General features: G+C 40.0%; 1 long non-coding RNA gene across 1 annotated transcript in view; it reads right to left on the minus strand.

Moving 5' to 3' along the window:
• Nucleotides 1–8055, minus strand: part of LOC149133693 (uncharacterized) — an 11301-nt gene extending 3246 nt beyond the window's left edge. The window contains exons 1-2 of the long non-coding RNA XR_016243405.1: nucleotides 7573–8055; nucleotides 5172–5369 (exon numbers count right to left, since the gene is read on the minus strand). This is a non-coding gene — a long non-coding RNA (uncharacterized LOC149133693). The remainder of the gene's footprint in view (nucleotides 1–5171; nucleotides 5370–7572) is intronic.
• Nucleotides 8056–8828: the final 773 nt, after the last annotated feature.

The raw sequence follows: 8828 nt of genomic DNA on the forward strand, positions 1-8828 counted from the left end.
ATAATCGATACAGAATTGAAAGCATGTATTTATAAGGCAAGTCCAAAGTAATACATACATTTGTTTTCCAAAGAAGAAACCATACTAAAGATGTTTAGATATCTTAAGGTAACTTGCATAGTATCAAGTGTTGTCTCGATGTATTTTGCGCTAATGTTATCTGTTGTAGGACTCATAATATATTCCACTCATCCACCCCCAGTTACTTGCCTATGTTCAATAGTCACAGAGACATAGATATCGTTACATCTGAACATTGCAGTGATGGAGAGTTACCTGACGATGGTGATGTTTCTTATAACTTTTGTAATAAATGCCATAGGAACCGCAGGATGTATGGAAACAAGTTTAATTATTTTAAAATAGGAAATGATCTCACGTGTTTTGATTTTCATTTATGATAATATTAGCTTAATTACATTTACAAATTTGTATTTCTATTATGATTTCACTTATACGGATTGAAAAGCTATCAGTTTCATTATTTAGATATCCAAATAACATTGCTGTGTTGCGGAGTAATGAGTCCACCAGATTATGGATCTTACACTGATTTATTCGGTAAAGATCTGTAGTGAAACCTCTTTCTCGGGCATTCAATCACAAATGATAACGAAGCTGCTAACATCTAGCCTTCAGCTGCCTTAGACCCTTGTGTCCACTACCCTGATTGGTTCTTATTTGCGCGGCAATTGTCCCCAGTTCTGCTTCGCGCCAGGGTGCATACCGTCCAATAGTGGCCTTCTAATAAGGTCACGTGAGAGAGTGATTGCTGCCTGTTCCCTGGAGCCCCCTGTACATCTATAAATAAGCCTGTTTGAACCCGCCAGTCGTCTTCGATTTCAGACCTCTCACAGGTCTGGTCGCTGACCACATACCAGCCAGCCAGTTTTCAGCAACGACGTTATCACCACCAAAGTACTGTCTACCACAATGTCGTCGCCAGCAACCTCACCATCAGAGTACACACCAATATCAACAAATACGGTTTTATCTCGACACTGTATGAGTGGATTATTTCCATCACGAACAACAGTCAGAACTAACCTACGAGAATATTCCGCCCAGGTAACCGGTCGTAGCATCGACGCTCAACACACTCGACATGTGACACCACAGCTCTGCTTTCCGGCCACAACTTCCTGCGTATGAACATTCTATATCTTGTGTAATTCATATACGAACTGGTATTTCTCAATCTCAGTGTTTGAGACTTGTAGTCTATGTTACAGACACTCTTTCTATATTCTGTGTTCCTCTCTCTCACACACATATTGTACACACACTATTGCTTATACGACGATCCGTTATTTCATATTGTTGTATACATACTTTTGTACACGAAGGCCTGACTTATCTACTGTGTTATTTATATATGCCGCATGCACGCACTACAGTTTCACTATGTTAATAAACTTACTCTATTTTTATATATAACGGTTGTCTGTCCTACTCTGTACTTTTACTGGCACTTGGCTCGTATCCCTCATGACGAGCCTTCAACAATATATATCATGTTTTTGCGTTCGACCGTGCGACGCGTTAAAAGGAGCTTTTTCCGTCTCGTCGCCATTCTCCTTTGGTTCGCACGGTCGTTCTATTACAGATCTTTACTTGAAGTCGTGTTACTCTGATCTAGTTCTTTTCTCATATGACTGCTCTTCTTACAAAGCTCCAAGTTTCTGCACTGGTTGTATTGAAAATCTTCTAAGAAGCCGAAATACCAACTGCTATTGTTCGAAGAGATAATTGCAGGCCTGATTTGTTTATAAATAATCATAACGTTTTGTACTTTAAAGATTATTTAGGCATATCAATGAGAATATGGCCGAAAAGGAAGATATTGTATTTCATTGATAGAAGCTGGGTCGAGAGAGTGCATTCTTAATCCATGGTATAATTGGAAATTTTCTGGCAGAAATGTGCATTGTGTGGTAGGTACCTTAAACGAAGTGCAAAGACCTATACATATGTACCGAAGATGAAGACAAAAGAAAAATTACTGAAAACTTTTTCAAATAAATTTATCATTTTAACTAGTAAAGGAATACGAGAATTACTGCGAATTTCAAAATTGTTATAGTTAAACGCATTGAAGCACACAAACGTACACACGGATACGCGCACACACACACACACACACACACACACACACACACAGATACATACATAAACATATAAATGATGGCAGTCGACTCGTTAAACGAATACGAACACGACTGACTAAATAAAATGTATCACAACATTATATGTTGTGTGAGCGACAATAGCTCTTGAATCCTGCCAGCAACTAACTGAACTTGTTGCAAATTCGATATCCATACAAATTCTGACTAAGTGGTTATTCTGGATCATTCCAATAATTTTCTCTGTGCATGCTCATGTGCCTAGTGATTTTTACACGTCTTCTGGAAGACAGTGTATGTGAGGTTGGCCCCAGCTAGAAACCTGTAATTTGGGCTTTCTGGATGTCTTCTCTGGTGGTTCATTGGGTCTGCGCAAGACATACATATGCGGCCACAGACATCACAAGCTGTAGGATCAATGGAATTGTCTTTTTGTGCTCATCTCCTTATGCGTGACCACTCGTTTTCATTTCTCTGCAATATGCTCACTCCGTATACACATGTAACAAATACCGTCGGTACATATGTATAGGTCTGTAGTGACACCTTATAGCAGACGACTGTTATATATTTAATGTCCGGAGTTTTATCCACGCATGCGCAGGGACTAGTTCCGGAAGGAATACAGGAAGAGTCTCATGCGCATGCGTAGAGTTCGACACCCAGCTTTGACGCCTTTTCTCACCCTCTTGTTGACTGATCGCCGTCGAGCCAAGACGTCCAACAGAGCTCTCTCACATGTCAGCACCAGAGCTTCACAAATAACCACGGAAATCATTCAGAAGGCGTCTCAGTAACCGAGGGCGACGAGCTACCGAATTCCCTCCAAGCGTGAACTGAATTCCACTGTAAATAAATATTGTTATGTTATTCAGAATCTGCGTTCCGTTGTTTCTTCTAGAAATTTAATGTACGGAAGCGGTGTACACCTAATGGTGTATAACCACTTCCCTACAGGTCTTTGCACTTCGTTTAAGGTACCTACCATACAATGCACATTTCTGCCAGAAATTTTCCAATTATACCATGGATTCAGAATGCACTCTCTCGCCTTAGATCCTATCAATGAAAGTTAGCTGCTGTATCATTTTCTAGCACATGTATACACAATTCATCACTGAATCATGCACACGCTCACTTAACGCTGCCTCGAAGCCAAAACCCAGACCCTGCTCTTTGTACGGAAGCGACATTGCATGCTATTCGATCCACTCGAATAGGTACCTGCTGTCTTGTATAGATCGCCTAAAATTCTCTCTCCTGGTATTTATGATTTTTCTGGCCTTGCATCACATCCACATGTAACTTCACACTTTGCATTCACAGTTTTGAACGTTGTTCAATTTTTGCATTGTGCCCATTGCTGCAATAATTCATATTATCGTTCGTTTATCTTTTGACAAACTTTCTAAGGGAAAGAATGATGTAACGAATAGCTTCCTAGATTGTAAGCTAGGATTCGAAACCGAATCTACATCTTTCTACAAGTTCTTTCCTATTGTTCTCGGCTTTCACCCTGGGTGATTTATGAGTTAACCGCTAGTTTTAGATCAGTTCTATTGTTTAAGTGACTATTTCAAGTTAAGCTTAAGTCAAGGTAGATAGGAAACAGAAAGTCCTTTGTTTAACCTCACCTAATTTATTTAGAAAAAATGTAAACGTAGGACTAAAAATCGGTTCTACTTCTTGGTCACTTGGTGCTATCCAAAGAGCACATCTGTATTTCCTCCCTTCACGTATGATTTTCTCCACGCCCCTGCACAAATTTGACCCTCTCTGCCTGTTAACACAGAGAGGTAAATCTTTTTACTCTTTTTTTCTCCTTCTTTCATCCATTCTTCTAGTAGCCAACAAAAGATGAACTTAGCAATAATCTGTGTACTACAACAACTTGAAGAAGTTGTATCTTACATTGCGATGATGAAAATAAAGGGTCATTTCAATTAATATTTTTTCCTCTCATTCATTTACCACGTATAGATCGTTACACCTACCTACCTACCTACCTACCTACCGGCCTGCCTGCCTGCCTGCATACATACATACATACATACATACATGCATGCATGCATACATACATATATACATACATGCATACATGCATACATACATACATGCATGCATGCATGCATGCATACATACATACATACATACATACATACATACATGATGGCTGTTCACTCATGACCTAGGAAGATCATCACTGATAATTGCCCATGCAAAATGTCAACAATGCCTATGCATAAGGTTATTGCATCCGCAGTCACTTCACTTGAGTTCACACCCGTAGCATCCATGCTTGCCGCATTGCTCCTCAACTTGACTGGGCATCGACTTGTCGCCTCGATAGCGATTGCGGAACCTGAATGTTTAAGTATAATAAACATTGCACAAAACTTCACAGACCCTCTCCATCCTATTGATATGATGCCAGAGCAAGATATCCAGTGCCAATATATAAAAGATATTGATCATGTCAAAAGCTTGGCATGGAGTACTGGTAAGTTTATGACATTCCATTTTGAAGGCTATATCCATGCAGTCCAAGAACAAGAGAATCCCACCAAGTAACTACTGCATATAAGGCAGAAAACGTTAACAGATAACAAATGTAGGCCTTGTAAAACCAAGATTGAAGACATCAACCACCTTATTGCCAACTGTGAGAGAATGTCTTCCAGATATTCAGTTGAGGCATGATACGGTGGCCAGAACAGTCTGGAACAAGAGAGCAAAAAGAAAAATATCCACAAACGAATTCGACCAATATTGAGACAGATGGGTCAAAATGATATTTGTGGAATTTAAAAATTAAAACAGTCACCAAGTTAAAACACAACTGGCCAGATATCGTTGTATGGGGTCACAAAGAAAAGATATACTCAGGTGTGGAAATCAGCTGCCCTCTGGACACTAATGTGGTTAGAAAAATACAAGACAGAGAACATCTATGGACCATTGATAAGGAGTTTGCAAATCCAGTACCGAAGATACACTTTCAGATTCCATTCCTTTTATTAATGGAGCAACAGAATATGTACTAACCTGTCTGGAGCAAAGTAAGGCTGAATTTGGAATCTTGGGGAGAGAGTGTAAATCCTTAATTCATATGCAACAAATGATCACGATGTCTGGAACCACAAAATTTTGCAATACTTTCTTAAGCTTTAAAGGATGATTGTTAAAACAAGACACTTTGCTTCACAATCTTGCTACTAAGTTGGTGGCCGGTCAAAATTTCCCCTAAATTAAGAGAAAAAGAACATACCTACATGAGTACATATCTGCATTTATACATCCATCCATCCATCCATCCATACATACATACATACATATATACATGCATATTTACAAACAGGGGCGGACTGAGAGTATTAAGGGCCCCCGGACATAACTTTACCGGGCCTCTTTGAATGTGTGTTTTAGGAGAGTTAACTTGTACAGTGCGGGCCCCTGAGAGCTCCAGGCCCTTGGGTAGTGACCGATTGACCGACGGCTCAGTCCGCCTCTACATACGAACAAAAATACCCTGTTGATGTTGAAATTCCAGTGAAGGAGCCTTGGATCTAGGTTAGAAATCGGCTCTTTCTCTATTGGTAAGAAATCTTGAAATGAAACTGAACAAAGACATACATACAGACATACACACACATACATTCTTCTTCTTCTTCTTCTTCTTCTTCTTCTTCTTCTTCTTCTTCTTCTTCTTCTTCTTCTTCTTCTTCTTCTTCTTCTTCTTCTTCTTCTGTCCGTTGGTGCCTTTGAGCGGCACATCGGGCAGTCACTGCTCGCCATTTATGCTTCTTCCTAGGTGATGTTCAGTCTGCATAGGTCATCTTTGAAGGTACTACGCCATGTCTTCCTTGGTCGGCCTCTTTTGGCAAACCTCTCCTCTAGCAATTTTAGTATGTGTCCAGCCATTCTCATTTGACGAATGGAGATTTGAGCAACAGTCAAAACTTGAGGGGAGTAACACTGTTGTCAAAGCCGGGTAAAGTGCTGTACTCAATCACAGTGTTGCTGTTCCGGTTGAAGTTTGTACTTGATGTAAAACTGAGAGAACAACAAGCAGATTGCGCTGCGAGCAAATAATTACACCGTGCAACATCGTAGAACAATGCATGGAACACCAAAGACCACTAATAATAAACTTCATTGACTTCAAAAAGGCGTTTGATAGTGTGCATAGACAGACCCTCTGGAAGACTGCAAAAGTTCATGAAATACCAGACGATTACATCAGTCTGCTTAGCAGTTTCTACAACTCAAACTGCTGTATTAGAACAGAGTATGGATACACTGGTTTTCTTAAGATCGTCACCGGAGTAAGACAAGGCTGTCTCCTGTCACCAATGTTGTTTCTGATGGTCATCGATTTTGTTATGCGTAGATCAATGGTGCGACTGGCTGTATGCATACCAAGGATGACAAGGGATCAGCTAACAGACTTGGATTTTGCCTGTTGGTTGAAAATCGCCAACAGGTAGAAAGTGTACCAGTGAAAGTTGGACAAAAAACAGTTGAAGAAGTTACAAGCTTAACATATCTGGGAAGCATAGTAACAAGCAACGGTGATGCAGAGACAGATGTAAGCTGCAGAATTGGTAAGGCAGCGGCAGTATTTAGAAGACTAACAAAACTTCGGTGAAGCAATAACATAAGTATAGAGCTGAAGATTCTTCTGTACAAAACAACAATACTGCCAATAGCGATCCATACAGCTGAGACCTGGAAGATGACAGCAAAAATCGCCCGCCATCTCGACGTATTTCATCAGCGGTGCCTCAGAAAGATCCAAAGAATGACTTATCGAGACACAGTGATAAATGAAGCCATTCTCCAAGCAACAAGAATAAGGCCCCTGCATGCAATTGTAACCGAATCATACATACATACATACATACATACATACATACATACATACATACATACATATATACATACATACATACATGGTAATTGTTCTATCTTTGCAGATGATTGCCGTGTCCCTGTACTTCTTCATTGTCAAGGCCATTCTTACTTCCCATGCATGAGCTCTCGGATGGCTATTCAATCCCGTTGCAGATCTGCATGGTTAGAAGCATAGGTGACTGACAGAAGTTGCATCTTACTGTGCACTCTCAACTGGTTAGGTTTGCACACATCGCCACTCTTACACCCCCATAAGACTTTCAGTTGATGAAACGACAAATGAGGTCACCATAAAAAGACATATGTACCTTATAGGATTATAGTGATAAATACTTGTACAGCACGAATACCACTCCCTGAATATCCGTGTGACAGGCCGAAGTGAAATGACAAGTAACATGTGAAATTGTATGATTTACATAAGAGCGTCCTTCTAGAACATACATACATACATACACGTACGCGCACGCGCACATACATACACATGTATATATACATACACAAATACAATTATACATACATACATACATACATGGTGATTGCTCTATCCTCACAGATAATTGCCATCTATCTGAGCTTCCTTGTCGTCAATGACATTTCTCAGATTCCGTCGATGACTTCTCAGATAGGTATTCAGTCCCGCTGCAGATCTGTATGGTTTGAAGCATAGACGACAGACGAAAGTTGCAGCTTTCACTGGATTGATCGGATCACTTTGTGAGATATGATCCTGTGAATTGCCATATGTCTCTTTAGGTCATTAATCGACTTGCAAGCCCTTTCACACGCTGTACACGCCGAATCACCCGGTCTAGGAGGAATGACGTTGCATATTGCTGATCTTTCAATGGGACTTCAGATAGTTGACATACCTAATCCTAGAAAGGAGTACACAGTCACACGTTTTACACATTCAGCACTGTATGTTCTCATTGAGGTTCTGATGACAGACCCTCCAGTGCTTTAGGCTTTCGTGCTTATGGCACCTTCTGCAATAGTTTTACAATTTTCTATCATACATACATGCATACATACATGCACACACACACACACACACACACACACACACACACACACACACACACACACACACACACACACGTACAGACACACATATGTACATACACGCATACGTAGAAAAAAGAAAGGAAGAACCGATTTAAGGACGAAACGCTTAACTGTGTAGAATAGTACGAGACGTTTGGCGTTTGCCGTTGTTTCCGGTATTCAAATGCGCTGATATTATTTGTTTAAAATGTAACACACGATGAATGAATGAACGAATCATCGATTATCAGCGATCAATAATTCGATCTTGCTTTTCAAGTAGACCCCATTTCAATAAGGTAGATTATTTGAAAAACCCATGTCACATTACGTTAATGGAGAGACTTATAAATCTGTTTTAAACAAAGACACGCAAAACCACTTCTTATAATAAAGAGTCCAAGAAGTTTCTACACAGCACAGAAACCATATTTCAGTGCAAACATCACTTCAGGATTTTATACGTATTTACTTTCTCCTAGAAGAAAGTTCTAACGAGAACTAACGGTTCTTCACCCCCAGTTGTCAATACACCTGCTAACACATAGCTAGGGCTCTGACAGGTTAGAGTACATCTATGAACAATAGTAGTTAAAAGGTGATTTCACACTCCTTAAAACCCTAAAATTTCCGAACTACTACCGTACTACTACCGTACTACTACCGTACTACTACCGTACTACTGGATGCATTTTAAAGCCAATCCCAGGACATACATATATACTTATATACATGTACACA

Source organism: Octopus bimaculoides, chromosome 10, assembly GCF_046866305.1.
Source record: "Octopus bimaculoides isolate indiv1 chromosome 10, ASM4686630v1, whole genome shotgun sequence".
Lineage (NCBI taxonomy): Eukaryota > Metazoa > Mollusca > Cephalopoda > Octopoda > Octopodidae > Octopus > Octopus bimaculoides.